Raw genomic sequence first — 21,192 nt, 5'->3', positions numbered from 1 at the left:
CGCCTAGTCCTGTCTCCCAAGACCACGTCATGTCTTCGCCTACATCCGGGGTAGGATCCCAAGTCAAGATCCAGGTTTGGTGTCCTTGTCCGGTCTATGACTCGGAGTCCAAGCCCAGGCTCCTAGTTCCCAGTTCCTTGGCCTGGTCCTGCTTGCCTTGCCAATGTCTGTGTTCTTGTCCCCGCTCTCTAGTCAAGTCCTGTTCCTAATATTTTATTGTCTCTGTCTTGCATTTGGGTCCACTTTCAACGTCCCCCAGATGACACCTCCCGCACTAGAACTCGTAACTGGTTTCGATAGCTGAGACGCTGATGAAATAATCATCAACGCGTACAGCAGGCCTGGGCATTCTCACTTCTCACCCACCTGTCTGGTCGAAGATAACAAAAAAAAACAGAAAACATGCAGCCAGTCTGAAGGATGTTTCCATTGAGGTTTTACAGGCAACTGGAATGGTCCTCGGTATAAAACAGGATAGACTCTTGACCTCACAATGTAATTCGATGTGATGTTGTACAATATGACTACTTGCACCTGTTACGTACCCCGTAACTGGGTTGCCAAACCAGCAGAAATGGATCACTCAGTTGGAGTCTGGATTACTAGAACTAAGAAAGTTTTATTAAAGAAACAAGCAACACAGTAATCGAAAGGATAATAAATGCAACAGTTCAGCAATGATAAACACACATGTGCACAGAATTAAGATAACAGCATCAATCAAGCTCTATCGTTGTCTAGGGGTAAATGACCAATTTCAAAGTGACACAAAAGTCCAGTTCGATTTAATAGTTCAGTTCGCAGTAATCGTTGCCATGGCGATGGACAACGTGGGGGGAGAGAGAGAGAGAGAACGGGAACGACTAATCATTCAGAAACGGCTTCCACTCACAGACCGGCGATATTTGCTCACAAGCAGCTTTTGGGCAGGTCCTTGGTGATGTCACCTGAGGTCACCGACTGTGACCCCTCCTCCAGATGCGGTCGATCCTCTGCAGTGAACCCGGCACCCAAGCGAGGGTGGACACACACCGGGTTCCCGCTGATCGTACCTTTCCACCCTGTGCGTTGACCGGTACTTCCCACCGACTCGTGAGAGGCGCACCGCTTCCAGCGTCTCGTTACCTCGGGTGTCGTGTCGCCTTAGCGAACCTGTCCCTTTTTATCCCCCTGCTGGGGTATGGCCTGTCCATCACTTCAAACAGTTCAGGGTTCAAAGGGGGAGCCGCTCCAGACAGCTCTCTCTCCCGTCCCTTCATTGCACATCTCCAGATGCTGTTTCATTGTGTTCCTTATCTCTCTCTTGAAGACAGGTGGCAGACCAACTGCTGATCACACAGGACAGCTAACATCTTATCTATGTGTATTCTCGTCACACACCCCACTTATGTAAACATAATGCTTTGTTGCACTGTGTTAATGTTTTGCCTCAACGAATAAATACAAGCATTGCATTTAACTTCTTAACCCTCCTGTCAATCTGTGTAGCCATGTTCAGGGAGTGATGAAGTTGGACTCCAAGACGTCTCTGCCCATCAACACATCTGAGGGTCTTGCATTTAACAGTGTACTCTCTCTTTACATTTGACTAACCAAGATGCCAAGATGATCGTTACTACTCACATCTCACTGAGTTTTTTCAGGTCCTGTTGAATTCATTGTCAAGTGCTCAAGTACGGGACGGTTCAGGTACTGAGAAGCATTGAGTTGCAGCAGCATCACAGGCAAGTACATTCAGATAATACACAGAGCATAAATTATGCAGTTCCCTGGCATTACCAATATAGAATTATATATTTTGTGTCAATACTAGACTTCGAAATGTTGAATTTGCCCCCTCAGCCAAATTGTTGACACAATTTGGGAATAACTGGGCTCCAAGCCCCGGTTCCTACAACACCTACAGGGACATTCTGCCGGCCCGGGAAGGGACCGGTTATTCCTTCTCGTTAAACACATAGACAACAGGAACGGAAACAGGCCACTCGGCCCCTCCAGCCCGTTCTGTCATTAAGTAAGACCCTGGGCTGGTCCATCGAACCCATCACCACTGCTTTCCTCACTTTCCCCAGACCACTTGCAGGTCAAAATTATGCTGGTGTTTGCCCAACGATGTGGTGAATCCCTCTGCTCGCCACCCCTGTGAAATAAGACATTTCAGAAGATGAGCCCTTCCTGTCCACCCCGCCATCCTGCACGGGGATAAACCTCCTGTCCGCCCCCTTTCACACCAGTTTTATTCTGGCAATAAAAACCCCTCTCCTCCTTCTGTCGGGAGCCCTCCCCAGGGAGCCCCAGGGGTCTCGTTGCACCTCCCCTTTTCCAAACCGGCCACCATTCAAATAATAATCTGTTTTCCTTTTTTCCCACCAAAGTGGATAACTTCACATTTATCCACATTAAATTGCATCTGCCATGAATTTGCCCACTCACCTAACCTATCCAAGTCACCCTGCATCCTCTCAGCATCCTCCTCACAGCTAACACTGCCGCCCAGCTTCGTGTCATCCGCAAACTTGGAGATACTGCATTTAATTCCCTCATCCAAGTCATTAATATATATTGTAAACTACTGGCGTCCCAGCACTGAGCCTTGCGGTACCCCACTAATCACTGCCTGCCATTCTGAAAAGGTCCCGTTTATCCCCACTCTTTGCTTCCTGTGTGCCAAGCAATTCTCTATCCACATCAATAGCTTACCCCCAATACCGTGTGCTTTAAGTTTGCACACTAATCTCCTGTCTGGGACCTTGTCAAAAGCCTTTTGAAAATCCAAATATAGCACATCCACTGGTTCTCCCCTATCCACTCTACTAGTTACATCCTCAAAACATTCTATGAGATTCGTCAGACATGATTTTCCTTTCACAAATCCATGCTGACTTTGTCCGATGATTTCACTGCTTTCCAAATGTGCTGTTACTTCTTCTGGCAGCTTGGTCCTCATATTCACGAAATTCATGTTGCTTTCAAACCTTCCCCTCTCATTCTAAATCTATTTCCCGAGTTTGGCTCTCCCCTGCACAGGAAAGACTGTTATCATTGACCTTATCTCCACCTTTCATCATTTAAATCACTTCCTCCTCATGTGTAATCAGCAAATGCCAAGCTTGGACAAACTCTCAATGTAACCCGGTTCTTCTTGCCCTGACAACGTCGTTGTATAACACATTCCAGTTTGACGGCGTATTTTCTATAAATCCCAAACTGCACATGGCATTCCAAACGCAACCCCAATAAACACTCACACAACTGCATTATAATGTCCCAACTCATGCTGCTTCCCGTTTCCCTGAACCAGGAAAGCCGGCGTGAGAAACGGTTTTTCACTATTCTATCGACCTGTGATGCCGACATCAGCGAACTGTTCACTTATGCCCCTGGGTTCCCCGTGTCAATTGCAGTCTCCAATGCCCTGCCATTTATAGCACAAATATTTTGCAAAATTTGATTTCCAAAATGCACCACGTTATACTTATCTGCATTGGGATCCACTTGCCACACCTCCGCCCACATCTCTAACTGATCTACATACGCCTGTCATCTGCAATAATCATCAACAGCACCGCCTAATTTTGCGTCATGCAGAAACCTGATCAAGACGTAATTTAGCATCAAAATTACCGACATAAAGAACGAATAAGGAGCAGCAGCGACCACTGTGTCATACGACGAGTGTCCCATATCCAGCTGACTACCATACCTCCTGGCCTGACCTCTCCAGTTCCTTTCCAACTCTTGCCCCATTCCTAGCTCCCCATACTGGTCATCTACCCTCTACGTTCAGTTCAGCGGCAGTGTGTGGATCCGAAATGTGTACTATCACTTTCCATCCACAGATACTCCTTGTTCGATATTTGTTCTATATGACATTTGTTTGATAAGGAGAGCGTGAATTTGAAAAATATCCGAAGTGCAGAGTCAATAAACCCCCAAACAGCTATGTGCGGTCTTACAGACAGTAACTTGCAAGAAAACATGTTTGATCTTCTTCACTATTCACTGCATCTCAATCCCTCGCCTGTTAAGCACACTCAGAGATGTTGTCTCTCTGTACAGAGGGTGACCATACATTGCCCGCATTGGACTCTAGTCCTAATTACTCAGTTTGCCTGCATCACCAAGACTCATCTGCTCAAACCTCTGTGAGGATTGTCAGGTCCAGTCGGGTTTATTGTTGTGTGTCAAGGGATGGTGAGGTACAAGTACAATGAAACACTTGCAGCATCATTGCAGGCGGGTGGAGACAGACACTGCGCAGAACATAAAATTTTATACTATTTTCAGACTAGGAAATGATTCCTCGACCAGAATATTGACATAGATTGGGAACAACTCATCTCCAAGCATCTGTCCCTATTGTATCCACTGGGATAGCATGCCGGCCCAAGAAAGGCCTGTTTTTTCTTTAAACACCCAGACAACAGAAAGAAGGGCAGGCCTCTCGTCCTCTTCCGGCAGCCCTGGCATTCAATAAGATCAGCCTGGCCCAAACCTGCTCTCAATCCACACCCATTCCACACTTTCCGGTTAAAAGTCTTCCGGTATCCTCCACCAAGCCTTCTTCCTTCTCCTTAGGTGAAAGGAGATAAACTTCAGTCCTGCGCCTTTAATTCGATGCACTGACAACGCCCCCAACTTTGGACAGAAGCATATAGATATAAGTGTCAATAATAAATAGGACGTTGTTGAGTTTTGCTCAGGACTGACAGGACTTAAGGGAGGCAGAAGCAGTCAGCGTCTGCGGGAGAGAACAAGACCAGGGAGAAACCATTTCCGCCTTTGGTTAACACAATAGATTGACATCTGCACATACCAATTGGAGTAAGTAGGTTGCACATCATTTGAGGAGGATTGACTTGTGGGTTCTTGACTGATGACCGGCGCGTGCACAGCCGGTACACCGCATCAGGGACAACCTGCGAGGGTGATATTGACGGAAGATCAGCGAACCTGCTTGTGTACGACAATAGGCGGGGTCGCTCGCTGCCCAAGGAGGAAATGGAGTGTCTGCAGAGTAAGTGACATGAAACGGAGAAAGCTTTTCCCGTTCTTGCTTGCACCGGTCTGCGCAGTTCAGCGACAGAGTAATAATCTCAACATCTCCTATCCCCCTCAACCTTATTGAAATATGTGAATAGTTTATTAGTTCAAAATTCAAGTCTTTTCAGCTAATCGAAATCTCAAACGGTAGTCGTCTCCTAACGGAGCACTGAAGCAAAGTTCCGAGAAGAGATTTGATGGAAAACCGCGACTCCTTCATGTCCTGTCTACTGTTCTCCCCGACATTTCATCACCAGTTCATATCCTCTCCCCTACACTCAACCCCAGCTGTCTTGTAAAGGAATACCTATAAATTCCCACTCCAATCACGCAGTACTTTCACTGAACACCGACATTGCCTGCTAAACGTTTGCCTCAGCTTGTGCGGAAAGTGTGGCAGTGAGGAGGAAGGGAGAATGTGGAGAGAGAAAGAACGAGAGAGAGAGAGAGAGAGAGAGAGAGAGAGAAAGAAATATGCGCGCACGCGCGCGTGTGTGTGTGTGTTAGAGAGAGCGAGACATGGAAGTAAGGCAGGAGAGAGAGGCACATCGTAGACATGGTAGAATTGGTAAATGGAGTAGTGTGAAAGGCAGTGGCTGGGAGAGGGAAAGGTACACGGCAATTTACCAATTTCATGTTCACTTTGGGCCACCGTTTTCTGCACTGTTTTCTTGACCATCAGACAGCAATATTTCATCCTAACAACAAAACGAAGTGGATCTTTCAGTCCCTTTATTCAAAGTCGGAAGCTGGTGGGCTCGTAAGCATTATCACCCTTCGGACTGAGGAGGGGAAATGGTTCATGCCTCTGCACATGGCCCTCCAACAGAGGGAGCAAGCTAGGGCGCAACGTTATAGTTATTGATACCACATCTCCCAGCTTCTTCAATTATAAAAGCAATTAACATTAAATTGGTGTCATTTATTCTTAAAATTCCACAGTTAGCACTGATTTGGATGCAAGAATTCTGCTCAGTGCGTAAATGGTCCACAGCCTAACTGAAGGAAGTACGTTGGTGAACGAAGAGAGACGCTCTGCATCCATAGATCTCTAGAACACAACCGACGTCATCGTCCTGTTTCGACTCAAATTCAATTGTTAGACACTCGGTTACAATGTGAAAATATAGCAGCTAAGCAAACTGTTTTGGCATATCCATGTGGCTCGTTTCCAACTGTCCCCAGCCATCAGCATGTAGATGTTTCATTGCACTTGTGCGCACACGTAGATATATAAATTAATGTAAATTCGAGTTCACTTTGAGGTAATCATATAATACATCTTTACCTCGAGTAGATCCGTTACCAGATTCGGGTGAATTAAATCACTGTCGATAAATTTTGTGCAGTAGGGTCGACCAGCATCTGCGGGTGTGGTGTGGAGGGGTGGATGGAGGCTGTAAGAAATGTTCAACATTTTGCGTTGAAACACTGAATCAGGACCTCGGTAATCTCGTGTTCATTCACATGATTGAACTGACAGAAATACGGGATGCTTATCAACTGCACAACGTCTCGAATCTCCCCAGCTGAGGGAACAGAATTTATTGAAGAACATGTTACCGGCTCCAGTGCTGTGTTGGAACTCAGTACATCGACATTCCATAAGACCATAAGACAAAGGAGCAGAAGTAGGCCATTCGGACCATCGAGTCTGCTCTGCCATTTTATCATGAGCTGATACATTTTTTCCTATTTAGTCCCACTCCCCCGCCTTCTCATCATAACCTTTGATGCCCTGGCTACTCAGATCCCTATCAATCTCTGCCTTAAATACACCAAATGACTTGGCCTCCACTGCTGCCCGTGGCAACAAATTCCATAGATTCACCACCCTCTGACTAAAAAAAAATCTTCGCATTTCTGTTCTGAATGGATGCCCTTCAATCCTTAAGTCATGCCCTCTCGTACTAGCCTCCCTCATCATGGGAAAGAACTTTGCCACATCCACTTTGTCCATGCCTTCTAACATTCGAAATGTTTCTATGAGGTCTCCCGTCATTCTTCTAAACTCCAAGGAATACAGTCCAAGAGCGGACAAACGTCCCTCATATGTTAACTCTCTCATTCCCGGAATCATTCTACTGAATCTTCTCTGTACATTCTCCAACGTCAGCACATCCTTTCTTAAATAAGGAGACCAAAACAGGTAAAGAAGCTCGAATCCAGGAAGTACGGCGTCGGACAGAGCCTATTGTACTAGCCTCAACTGCTTCCTGTGGCAGAGAATTCCACAGATTCACCACTCTCTGAGTGAAGAAGTTTTTCCTAATCTCGGTCCTAAAAGGCTTCCCCTTTATCCTCAAACTGTGACCCCTCGTTCTGGACTTCCCCAACATCGGGAACACTCTTTCTACATCTAGCCTGTCCAATCCCTTTAGGATTTTATACGTTTCAGTCAGATCCCCCCTCAATCTTCTAAATTCCAACGAGTATAAGCCTAGTTCATCCAGTCTTTCATCATATGAAAGTCCTGCCATCCCAGGAGTCAATCTGGTGAACCTTCTTTGTACTCCCTCTATGGCAAGGATGTCTTTCCTCAGATTAGGGGACCAAAACTGCAAACAATACTCCAGGTGTGGTCTCACCAAGGCCTTGTACAACTGCGGTAGTACCTCCCTGCTCCTGTACTCGAATCCTCTTGCTATAAATGCCAGCATACCATTCGCCTTTTTCACCGCCTGCTGTACCTGCATGCCCACTTTCAATGACTGGTGTGTAATGACACCCAGGTTTCGTCGCACTTCCCCTTTTCCAAAACGGCCACCATTCAGATAATAATCTGTTTTCCTGTTTTTGCCACCAAAGTGGATAACTTCACATTTATCCACATTAAATTGCATCTGCCATGAATTTGCCCACTCACCTAACCTATCCAAGTCACCCTGCATCCTCTTAGCATCCTCCTCACAGCTAACACTGCCGCCCAGCTTCGTGTCATCCGCAAACTTGGAGATGCTGCATTTAATTCCCTCATCCAAGTCATTAATATACATTGTAAACTACTGGCGTCCCACCACTTCCCTACTAACATGTGTTTCCCTCAGTTCCTCCATCTCACCTGACCCTCTGTCCCCTACTATTTCCGGAAGATTATTTATGTCCTCCTTAGTGAAGACAGAACCTAAGTAATTATTCAATTGGTCAACCATGCCCTTGCTCCCGATAATCAATTCACCTGTTTCTGTCTGTAGGGGACTTACATTTATCTTAAACAATGTTTTCCTTTTTACATATCTATAAAAGCTTTTACAGTCAGTTTTTATGTTCCTTGCCAGTTTTCTCTCATAATATTTTCCCCCCTTCCTAATTAAGCCCTTTGTCCTCCTCTGCTGAACTCTGAATTTCTCCCAGTCCTCAGGTGAGCCACTTTTTCTGGCTAATTTGTATGCTTCTTCTTTGGAATTAATAATTTCCCTAATTTCCCCTGTCAGCCACGGGTGCACTACCTTCCTTGATTTATTCTTTTGCCAAACTGGGATGAACAATTGTTGTAGTTCATCCATGCGATCTTTAAATGGTTGCCATTGCATATTCACCGTCAACCCTTTAAGTGTCATTTGCCAGTGTCATCTTTTTAAGTGTCATCTTAGCTAATTCACGTCTCATACCTTCAAAGTTACCCTTCTTTAAGCTCAGAACCTTTGTTTCTGAATTAACTATCTCACTCTCCATCTTAATGAAGAATTCCACCATATTATGGTCACTCTTTCCAAAGGGGCCTCTCACGACAAGCTTGCTAATTAACCCTTCCTCCTTGCTCAATACGCAGTCTAGAATAGCCTGCTCTCTAGTTGGTTCCTCGACATGTTGGTTCAAAAAAACCATCCCGCATGCATTCCAGGAAATCCTCTTCCTCAGCACCTTTACCAATTTGGTTCACCCAATCTACATGTAGATTGAAGTCACCCATTATAACTGTTGTTCCTTTATTGCACACATTTCTAATTTCCAGTTTAATACCATCCCCACCCTCACTACTACTGTTAGGTGGCCGGTACACAACTCCCACCAGCGTTTTCTGCCCCTTAGTGTAATGCAGCTCTACCCATATCGATTCCACATCCTCCCGGCTTATGTCCTCCCTTTCTATTGCGTTAATTCCTCTCTAACCTGCAACGCCACCCCACCTCCTTTTCTTTCATGTCTATCTCTTCTGAATATTGAATATCCCTGAATACTGAGTGGAGGTAGGACTGATTAGAGATAAAGGTGGGAAAATATGCCTGGAGGGTGTGGAAGTGAACGAGGTACTCAAAGAGTACATCTCTTCGGTACTCACCAATGAGAGGGAACTTGATGATGGTCAGGACAATATGAGTGAGGTTGATGTTCTTGAGCATGTTGATATTAAGGGATAGGAGGTGTTTGAGTTGTTAAAATACATTAGGACAGATAAGACCCCGGGGCTTGACGGAATATTCCTCAGGCTGCTCCAGGAGGCGAGAAAAGAGATTGCTGAGCCTCTAGCTAGGATCTTTATGTCCTCGTTGTCCACGGGAATGGTACCGGAGGATTGGAGGGAGGCGAATGTTGTCTCCTTGTCAAAAAAGGTAGTAGGGATAGTCCGGGTATTTACAGACCAGTGAGCCTTACGTCTTTGATGGGCAAGCTGCTGGAAAAGATTCTTAGAGATAGGGTCCATAGGCATTTAGAGAATCATGGTCTGATCAGGAACAGTCAGCATTGCTTTGTGAAAGGCAGATTGTGTTTAACAAGCCTGATAGAGTTCTTTGAGGAGGTGACCAGGCATTTAGATGAGGGCAGTGCAGTGGATGTGACCTATATGGATTTTAATAAGGCATTTGACAAGGTTCAACACGGTAGGTTTATTCAGAAAGTTAGAAGGCATGGGATCCAGGGAAGTTTGGCCAGGTGGATTCAGAATTGGCTTGCCTGCAGAAGGCAGGGGGTGGTGGTGGAGGGAGTACATTCAGATTGGAGGATTGTGACTAGTGGTGTCCCACAAGGTTCTGTTCTGGGACCTCTACTTTTCGTGATTTTTATTAACGGCCTGGATATAGGGGTAGAAGGGTGGGTTGGCAAGTTTGCAGACGACACAAAGGTTGGTGGTGTTGTAGAGAGTGTAGACGATTGTCAACGATTACAGAGAGACATTGGTAGGATGCAGAAGAGGGCAGATGGAGTTCAACCCGGAGAAGTGTGAAGTGGTACACTTTGGAAGGACAAACTCCAAGGCAGAGTACAGCGTAAATGGCAGGATACTCGGCAGTGTGGAGGAGCAGAGGGATCTCAGGGTACATGTCCACAGATCCCTGAAAGTTGCCTCACAAGTGGATAGGGTAGTTAAGAAAGCTTATGGGGTGTTATCTTTAATAAGTCGAGGGATAGAGTTTAAGAGTCGCGATGTAATGATGCAGCTCTATAAAACTCTGGTTAGGCCACACTTGGAGTATTGTGTCCTGTTCTGGTCACCTCACTATAGGAAGGATGTGGAAGCATTCGAAAGGGGACAGAGGAGATTTACCAGGATGCTGCCTGGTTTAGAAAGTATGCATTATGATCAGAGATTAGGGGTGCTAGGGCTTTACTCTTTGGAGAGAAGGAGGATGAGAGAAGAAATGATAGAGGTGTACAAGATAATAAGAGGAATAGATAGAGTGGATAGCCAGCGCCTCTTCCCCAGGACACCACTGCTCAAGACAAGAGGACATGGCTTTATGGTAAGGGGTGCGAAGTTCAAGGGGGATATTAGAGGAAGGTTTTTTACTCAGAGAGTGGTTGGTGCGTGGAATGCACTGCCTGAGTCAATGGTGAAGGCAGATACACTAGTGAAGTTTAAGAGACTACTAGACAGGTATATGGAGGAATTTAAGGTGGGGGCTTATATGGGAGGCAGTGTTTGGGGGTCGGCACAACATTGTGGGCCGAAGGGCCTGTACTGTGCTGTACTGTTCTATGTAATGATACATGAAGGAGTACTGTAAGCGCCTGCAGCATCTCTTCAGTTACCACTTTCATAACCCTGGGGTGTAGACCAACTGGTCCCAATGACCTATAACCACAGACCTTTTCGCTTCACAGGCATCTTCTCCAGAGTCATCACATCTACTCTCACTTATGCCCTCTGATACACGTTTATTGGTGCCATTATGCTGGTACCTTCCACAGCGCAGCCCTGAGCAAAATATTCATTCAGTTCACCCGTCTTTTCTTTTTCCCCCAGGTCTACTTCTTCCTCGTCGTTTTGCAGCTTTCTGATATCCACTCTCGCATCCCCTTTATTCTTTATATGTCTGAAAAAATGTTTTTTTACTCTATTATTAGCCATATAATCTTTTCTCTCATCAATTTTTATTTCCCTTCTTTTGTTTTTTGAAAGCGTCCCAAACCTCCAGCTTCCCACTAATGCTTGTTATATCACAAGCACTCACTTTTGTCTTTATGCTGCCTTTACTTTCAACTATCAACCGTTGTTGCCTCATCCTCCCTACCGAATATTTATTTTTATTTGTGACGCTTTTCAATTCGCCTACCGGAGCAACAAGTCAACGGCAGATGCCATCTCTCTGGCCCTACATTCCTCCTTAAAACACCTGGAGAATAAAGACACAAATGTAGGGCACTTTTTCATTGACTACAGCTCTGCCTTTAATACCGTCATTTCAAATAAACTATTTCCTAAGCTCCAGAACCTCGGCCTTAGCACTCAGATCTGCAGCTGGATCTTCAACTTCCCCACAGACAGGACCCAGGCTGTAAAAATAGGGGACAAGCTCTCCTCTACAATCACTCTGCGCACCGCTGCCCCACAAGGCTGTGTACTCAGCCCCCTGCTGTACTAACTGTACACCCATGATTGTGCAGCCAAGTTTCCATCGAACTCAATACATACGTTTGCTGATGACACAACAATTGTAGGCCGTAACTCGGGTAATGATGCGTTTGAGTACAGGGAGGAAATTAAGAACCTGGTGGCATGGCGCGAAGGCAATAACTTATCCCTCAATGTCAGCAAGACGAAGGAATTGGTTGTTGGTTTCAGAAGGAGTAGCGGACCGCACGACCCCATTTACATCGGTGGTGCGCAAGTAGAACGGGTTAAAAGCTTTAAGTTCCTCGGGGTCAATATCACAAAAGACCTGACTTGGTCCAACCAAGCACAGTCCACTGCCGAGAAGTCCCACCAATGCCTTAACTTCCTGAGGAAGCTAATGAAATTTGGCCTGTCCCCTGAAACGCTCACTAATTTTTATAGATGCATCGTAGAAAGCATTCTTCTGGGGTGCATCACAACCTGGTATGTAAGTTGTCCTGTCCAAAACGGGAAGAAGCTGCAGAACATCGTGAATACAACCCAGCACATCACGCAAACCAATCTTCCGTGTTTGGACTCACTTTACACTGCACGCTGTCGGAGCAGTGCTGCCAGGATAATCAAGGACACGACCCACCCAGCCAACACACTTTTCGTCCCTCTTCCCTCCGGGAGAAGGCTCAGGAGCTTGAAGACACTGGCAAATCAGTATGCACCCTCCAGATGATCCATCACATCGAAATCAGTGTGCTGTCGCCGGAGCATCCCAAAAGCTGTGCACTTCCCACATGCTCATTATGTTGTGCCAGAGCAAGATTCGTTTTAAACAGTTCACAAAACAGCTGTCTACAGCTTACAAAGCAAGAACAAAGTTGACAGTTTAAAGTGCATTTATTATTAATATGTTGTTGCTGTTCGTCCTTCGTAGTCGTAATTGACCATGGCTTCAAAGTCTAATGGGAGATTGGTGGCTGTGGGTCCGGAGGTGCCTGATGAGGCCAATCCGGGCCCTGAATGCTCGCCCACATGTGGGACACAAGTGAGTGGGTGCTGTCGTGGCAGTGGATGCTGCTCGGGCCTTGCGCACAGCACGTTTTCGTTGCGCCCCGATGATGCGCCTGACTTCAGCTGCATAGGCTCCTGTGGTGATCTTGCTGCGCCAAGCTGGACGGCCGAGGGCAAGCGTCTCCCGCGTGTTGAGGTCGACACCCAGGCCTTTGAGGGACGCTTTAAGGCAGTCTTTGTAACGTTTCTTTTGCCCCACGACTGAACGCTTGCCCTGACACAGTTCTCCGTACAGCAGCTGCTTAGGCAATCGGCTGTCTGGCATTCTGACCACATGTCCAGCCCACCTGGCTTGGGCTTTCAGCAGGAGGGTGTAGACGCTGCGGAGACTAGCTCGTTCCAGGATTTCCGTGTCGGGAACTTTGTCCTGCCACCTGATGTGGAGGAGTCTGCGGAGACAGCTCAGGTGAAAGTAGTTGAGCTGTTTGGCGTGTCTGCTGTAGACAGTCCAGGTCTCGCTGGCGTAAAGGAGGGTGGTAAGGACCACTGCACAGTAGACCTCCAGCTTGGTGGTAAGGCTGAGTCATTATTAATATATCTCTAAATGAAACATCCGTGTGACGTTACAACCCCAAAACCATCGACGCGCCCTAAATCCGTGCGCACCACCAGCATCGGCATCAGCACACCTTGGACATGATGATAAATTCTTTGCCCCCTCAAATTGATCCAGTATGTTTTCATCAACTTTAACCACCGCAAGTTTAAGAGTATTCGTCCCATTACAATCAATAAGGCCGAAACAGCCGACGACTTTACTGCTCCAGAGCACGAACTTAAAGCCTGTGTTGGTATATATCCAAACACATTAAAGGGGAAGATGAAGCTCATCTATAAGCCACACCGTCTTAATGAGGAACAGATATAAATGGTGAACAAAGATTTTCGTAAAGCACCCCAAGAATACCGACTTAGACGCCTAAAGAGATTTAATGCTCCTTCACATTTATCAATTATTTTAAGAATATGGTTGTTCCGTGTCAGCATATTTTTCAGTCACATGGCTAGAAATCTTGCCATAGTCACTTCTTCAAGAGTTTGATCATATAATTCCAAATGACGTGCAGGTCTATTAATCCTATTTGTAATACACGCAACTGGTGCTTTTGCGTTTGGATTCTTAAATCCCCAACTATTTGCCGACTGTTCGACCTCATGAATAATAAAGCTCATCCTATATACAGTCAGGTTGAAATTTCTGCCTCTGATCATATGGTGAAGTGCCCACCCCAGTACCCATCGCAGAGAAAATATCATTAATCATAATATTAAATAATAAAGGGCTACAAATGCTGCCTTGTGGGGTCCCATTCTTTTCCTTACAGAAAAAGCAAAAATAACTCGCTTACCCTTACCTGCACAGATCGTTTGACTAAAAAAAACTCAAAAAATCATAAAATCACTCCTAATATCCAACTTTAATCAGAAGTCCTTCCTTCCATTATATACCACGTGCTTTTTAAATATCAGAAATACTGCCATCACTGTATCTTTAGCTAGCTGCATTCCCAATGCCACCTTCCAAACATAAAAAAAGAATCGAATGTCATTCTACCATTCTGACATCCACTCGGATAAAACGACATGTCGCCTCTATTTTCCGAAACATAATCGAAACGATCGAGTACCATATGTTCCATAAGTTTACAGAAACGAGACATTCACAGTACAGACATATAACTGGAAGTATCAGACGGCGAGCTCCCAGCTCTTAGAATAGACACTACCACTGCCAGTTTCCATAAGGAATGCAGGCGGCTTAACCTCCAAACACAATTCAGAAATTTTAATATTCCCTCAAGAGATTTGCCAGTCGTATGTCTAACCATTCTATCCTTGGGGCGACTGGCCTGCATTAATAGTAGCATTCTTAAATTCACACAAAGGAGACTCGCCATCAGTAAGGCTATCGTCGCTACAGTTGCCTTCCAACACATCAGGGTACTCAGTGAGAAACTTATCCCCATATTGTTTAACCGCTTCACATAAATTACCATGATTATGTATCGCAGCAAATGACCCGCCCATTAACTTTTCCGTCCCTATTGCATTAACAATCATTTTGCCCTCATCAAACAAACCCCTCTTTTTAATAAATCCACAGACATTACCAAGTTGTTATCCCTTCGAAATGTTATCTCCTATTAATGGCATTTTTAAAAGGAAACCCTTTAATGAACCCTTACAAAAATCCTCATCATCCGCAACATACAGCGACGGCAAACGTTCATCACTTAAACTCTGCTCCCAATTTGCTTGACCAAAATATCCACCACCTCAAAGTGGCCTCCTGACCGCTATATAAATCCAATAACAAAGCTTATAAACATGGGGAAGTGATTTCTCGCCGATGTTTCATCAGCCATATAATCCCACACACTCACGTCGGCACACTTCCCACCACACATTTCCAGCCCGAATGTTCGAAACTAAAGTTCAATCAGTTTCAGATTTTTTTATGAATATTAAACTCAGAGTAACAACTAAGATTCCTGAATGCATACACAGTGGAACGCAAAAGTTTTGGCACCCCTTGTAAAAATATTCTGTCACTGTGAATAGCTAAGCGAGTAAAAGATGACATGATTTTCAAAAGGCATAAAGTTAAAGGTGATAAAGATACAGTTTAAAAATAATTTTAAAAAAAGGAAAAGGGCTCGAAGCAAACGTTTGGTCACCCTGCATGGTCAGTACTTAGTAACATCCACTTTGGCAAGTATCACAGCTTGTAAAAGCTTTCTGTAGCTAGCTAAGAGTCTTTCAATTCTTGTTTGGGGGATTTTCGCACATTCTTCCTTGAAAAAGGCTTCTAGCTCCGTGAGATTCTTGGACCATCTTACATGCACTGCTCTCTTGAGGTCTATCCACAGATTCTCGATGATGTACATTCAAACTAATTCATGTCCCAGAAGGGCTGGGTCAAAGGCAGGCAGATGTGACTAATTTAAGTGGACAGCAGTACGGTATGGAACGGTTGGGCCGAAGGGCTTGTGTCAACGCTGTAGTAGGGAGGGGCTTTCATCCGAACCGTGACTCGAATCCTCTCAATAGATCCTGGTTGACCTGCCAAGTTTCTTGAACAGTTGCATTAATTTCTACCTAGTATTCTCTACAGAGGATCTTTTGTGCTGGAAGGCTGCAGAGACGATTCATCATGAATGTGGGGGCTTGTTCCATAATACGATAAGACAATAAGTCTTGGGAGCAAAATTATTCCATTCAGCCCATTTAGTCTGCTCCACTGATCCCAGATCCCACACTGAATCCCTTATACCTCGCCATGTCTTTCGATGTCCTGACCGGTCATGTAATGATCAACTTCTTGAATATACACAGAAATATACACATAAACATTGCTTCCGACGAAGTCAATGGCAGAGCATTTCATAGATTCATTACCCTCCCACTAATAAAATTCCTCCTTCCCTCTCACAAACAAGAGACGATGGAAATCCAAGCAACCAATGCTGGTCGATCTCAGCATTGGTAAAAAGAACTGTTGACGTCTTGGGACGAGACCAGTCGGCAGGAATGGAGAAGAAGGATGAGGTGTAGATTTAAAAGGAGAAACACAAGGTGATAGGTGACACCGGGAGGGGAAGGGTTGAAATCAGTAGCTGCTGAAGCTGATTGGTGAATGAGATACAGAACTGGAGAAGTGCGAGTCTGATAGGTGAGGGTAGAAGACCAGGGTAGACAGCAAAACAGGTAGAAGCCACGAAGGGAAGCGATTGGCGGGCAAGGAGATAAGGAGAGAGACGGAAAAGAGGGTGGGGCTTGGTGAAGGAGGGCGGGACAGCCATTACCGGAACTTTGAGAAATCGACTTCATGCAATCAGTTTGGAGGCTACTCCGACGGAATATAAGGTGTCGTTCCTCCAACCTGAGTATGGCCTCGACGCGACAGTCGAGGAAGCCATGGTTTGACGTATTGGAATGAGAATGGGAAGTGTCGTTAAACTGGGTGACCACTGGCAGATATCTCTTCTTTTAGTTGCTGGGGGAAATGGTATCCCAACCTACGTCGTGTCTCACCGATATACGGGAAGCCTCCCCGGGAGCGCCAGTCACTGTAGATGACTGTGTTGGTCTGCAGAGGGATCTTCGAATCTGAGTTTATAATGCGCAGGTACTGGTTCCAGTGTCAGGCAGCTATGCCAGTTGTATAAATCTCGAGGTTAAAGCAGAGGATTTGGATGGTGGGGAGAAAAGGCTTACCAGGATACTGCCTGGATAACGTGAGCCTGGACAATAGACAATAGACAATAGACAATAGGTGCAGAAGTATACCATTCGGCCCTTCGAGCCTGAACCGCCATTCTGAGAATATGGCTGATCATCTACTATCAATACCCGGTTCCTGCCTTGTCCCCATAAACCTTGATTCCCCTATCCATAAGATACCCATCTAGCTCCTTCTCGAAAGCATCCAGAGAATTGGCCTCCACTGCCTTCTGAGGCAGCGCTTCCACACCTTCACAACTCCCTGGGAGAAGAAGCTCCTCCTCAACTCTGTCCTAAGTGACCTACCTCTTATTCTTATACTCTGCCCTCTGGTACTGGACTCTCCCAGCATCTGGAGCATATTTCCTGCCTCTATCTTGTCCAATCCCTTAAGAATCTTATATGTCTCAATCAGATCCCCCCTCAATCTCCTTAATTCCAGGGTGTACAAGACCAGTCTCTCTAACCTCTCTGAGTAAGACAGTCCGGACATCCCAGGAATTAATCTAGTGAACCTACGCTGCACCTCCTCCACAGCCAGGATGTCCTTCCTTAACCCTGGAGACCAAAACTGCACAAAATACTCCAGGTGTGGTCTCACCAGTGACCTGTAAAAATGCAAAAGGATTTCCTTGCTCTTGTACTCAATTCCCTTTGTAATAAAGACCAACATTCCATTAGCCTTCTTCACTGTCTGCTGCACATGTTCATTCACCTTCAGAGACTGATGAACAAGTACTGCTAGATCTCTTTGTGTTTCTCCCTTACCTAAATAAACTCCGTTCAGATAATAATTTGCCTTCCTGTTCTTGCTCCCAAAGTGAATAACCTCACACTTATTCTCATTAAACGCCATCTGCTAAGTTTCTGCCCACCCACCCAGCCTATCCAAGTCACCTTGAATTCTCCTAACATCCTTATCCCATGTCACACTGCCACCCAGCTTAGTATCATCAGCAAACTTGCTGATGTTATTCACAATGCCTTCCTGTAAATCATTGACGTAAATCGTAAACAACTGTGGACCCAATACCGAGCCCCGTGGCACCCCAGTAGTCACCCCAAGAATACCTGCCATTGCTGTTCCACTGTCTTTTCTGCTCGGATGTCCGACCAGTCAACTTTGGACAGCTCCTCCCTCATGGCTCCATAGTCTCCTTTGTTCAAATGCAATAATGACACTTCTGATCTGCCCTTATCCCTCTCAACTTGCAGATAAAAACTTCTCATATTATGGTCACTACCTCTTAATGGCTCCTTTACTTCAAGATCACATCAAATCCTGTTCATTGCATCCCACTCAATCCAGAATATCCTGCCTTATCCCCGGTCGGCTCTCGTACAAGCTGCTCCAAAAATGCATCCCGTAGGCAAATTTAGTTTAAACCCCGCCAAGCAGCACTAGCAAACTTTCCTGCAAGAATGTTAGTACCCCTCCAGTTCAGGTGCAAACGGTCTCGTCGGAACAGATGCCACCTTCCCTGGTACAAAGCTCAATTATCTAAAAACCTGAAGCCCTCCCTCCTGCACCATCCTCTCAGCCACGTATTGATCTGTATAATCCTTCTGTTCCTCGCCTCACTCGCACGTGGCACAGGTACCAATCCTGAGATTGTTACCCCGGAGGTCCTGCCCTTCAGCTTCGCATCTAACTCCCTGAGCTCACTACGCAGGAGCCCCTCACTCTTCCTACCCACCTGGTAGGTCATCCCCACCAACAGTATCCAAAACGGTATACTTATTGTTGATGGGAATGGCCACAGGGGTGCTCTGCTCTCTCTGCCTGCTCCCCATCCATCTCCTAGCAGTCACTCAGTTGCCTACGTCCCGTCTTTTCGGTGTGCCTACCTCCCGATAACTCTTATCTATCTCAGAATCTGCCTCCCGAATGATCCGTAGTTCATCCAGCTCCAGCTCCAATTCCCTAACTCGCTCTGATAGGAGCTGCAGCTGGATGCACCTTCTGCAGGTGTTGTCGTCAGGGACAACTGCGTTGACCCTGACCTCCCATATACTGCATACGGAGCACACCACTGCTCTAACTATCTCTCCCATTACCTGATCCCAATTTAATCAGAATAAATGAAAAAGTACCTTCCGACCTTACCTTTTTTTTTTCTCAGCAAGCACGTACTCAGGCTCACTGATTACCTCTCACCGAAGACCCCCGTACGCCGAAGCCCACTGAGCCAAAGCCCAGCACTCTGCTCCCGCGCACTCCACTGCCTGCACTGACGCTGCGCGCACCTGAAAGTGGGCCTCTTTTAAAACTCCGCGCTCGCCGCTGACATCGCCCGCGCATGGCAGTTTTACCTTCCCCCTGTAGGGAAATTTTCACCGGAACGGCTGAGACTGGGGCATGTCTGACACAGTTTATAGGAACTTCAGAGGCACAAGCAGAATGGATAGTTGGCATTCTTTTCTCTAAGGAGTAACTTTATAAGGCTAGAGGACACGCATTTCATGAGAAAGGATGAACACTCCATCAATAGTTGCTTCTTGTACTCTTGCTATAGTTTGTAATTCAGTGGCTATTCTGTGTTTTTCCCGACACTGCTGCTGTAAAGACACACTTTAGTCAGATATTATTGTTAAACTCAGAATATTTAAAGAAAATGCGTGTGGACAGTTTTGATTTTATTACTCATCGTGGTGGGCGCAGTGAATGAATACCAGTGGCGGTGGAGGAGGCAGACGTGATAGAGGCTATTAGACACCAGATGAATGTGTGGAGAATGGGGGGATGCAGATCCAGCTGAGGTTGATAGTATGGAGTTGGTAAGGCATAAAATGACCAGGTCAATTGGTTCAGGAAAACACAGTGAGCAGAAGGCCCGGATCCCCTGCTGTACTGCTCTACGTTGTTGAGACCACATCTGGAATATTGGGTGCATCTCTGGACGGATTTGATTAACCTGGAAAGGTGCAGTAACAGTTCACGTCTTTCGTTGCCGGGAGTGGAGTACTCGAGTCAGAGGCGCTGTAGCAATGTAATCGTAGGGTAATGAAAAGGGTGTCAAACATGGAACATCTAACATAGAAATCTACATAAAATTTAAGACCCTTCGGCCCACAATGCTCTGCCGTCCACGTAGCCTATTCTAGAATCTGCCTAAAATTCCCTACCGCATACCGGTCATTTTTTCCTAACTCCACGTAAGTATCGAAAAGTACCTAAAAATACCCTATTGTATCCGCCTCCACCGCCGCCGCCGGCAGTGTATTGCACGCACGCACCAGTCTCCGTCTCAAAAACTTACCTCTGACATCCCCCCTGTACCTACTGCCGAGCACCTTAAAAGCATGCCCCCTGTGTTAGCCATTTCAGACCAGGGACAAAGCCTCTGGCCATCCAAACGATGAATATCTCTCAACATCGCATAGCCCTCAATCATTAACAGTCGGTCCAAGGAGAAAAGGTCGTATTCACTGAATATACGTCATAAGGAATACGTTTGAATCCTTATAAATCTCCTTTACACTCTCCCTAGTTTATTCACATTCTTCTTGTAGTGAAATGACGAGAAATGGGGTCTAACTAAAGTCCTATCTAGCCGTCACGGTACCTCAACGCTCTTGAACTCAATCTCACGGCTGATGGAAGCTATCCCACCATACTCCTTCTTTATCACAGTCTATCTCCGCAGCATCTTTGAGTGTCTTATGGATGGACAAGGACCCCGAGTTTTCGCTGATCCTCCACACTGCCAAGACCTATCATTAATATTATATTATGTATTAATATTTGACGTACCGAAATGAACCACTTTATATATACCTGAGTTGAGCTCCATCTGCCACTTCTCAGCCGGGTTCTGCATCCTATCGATGCCCCGCTGTAATTTCAAACAACCCTACAGACCAGCCGGAACAGTTCAAATTATTGTGTCATAAGTAAACGTACTAACCTACTCCACTTCATCCTCCTCCAGGTCATTTATTAAAAAGGTCACAAAGAGGAGGGGTCCAGAAAAGATCCCTGCGGTAAACCACTGGTCACTGTTCTCCATGCAGAAGACAAACCATCTATAACTAAAGATTCTTTTAGGCCTGAGAGTCTGGTGGTTCATCAATATGTTAAG

At 45.8% G+C, this 21,192-nt stretch overlaps 1 pseudogene; it reads right to left on the bottom strand.

Moving 5' to 3' along the window:
• Positions 1–21,192, bottom strand: part of LOC140194831 (probable G-protein coupled receptor 139) — a 51,467-nt pseudogene that overhangs the window by 20,238 nt on the left and 10,037 nt on the right.

The sequence above is a fragment of the Mobula birostris genome, chromosome 3 (genome assembly GCF_030028105.1).
Source record: "Mobula birostris isolate sMobBir1 chromosome 3, sMobBir1.hap1, whole genome shotgun sequence".
NCBI lineage: Eukaryota > Metazoa > Chordata > Chondrichthyes > Myliobatiformes > Myliobatidae > Mobula > Mobula birostris.
Note: the sequence above shows the minus strand (reverse complement) of the source record. Positions and strands in the feature narration are given on the sequence as shown.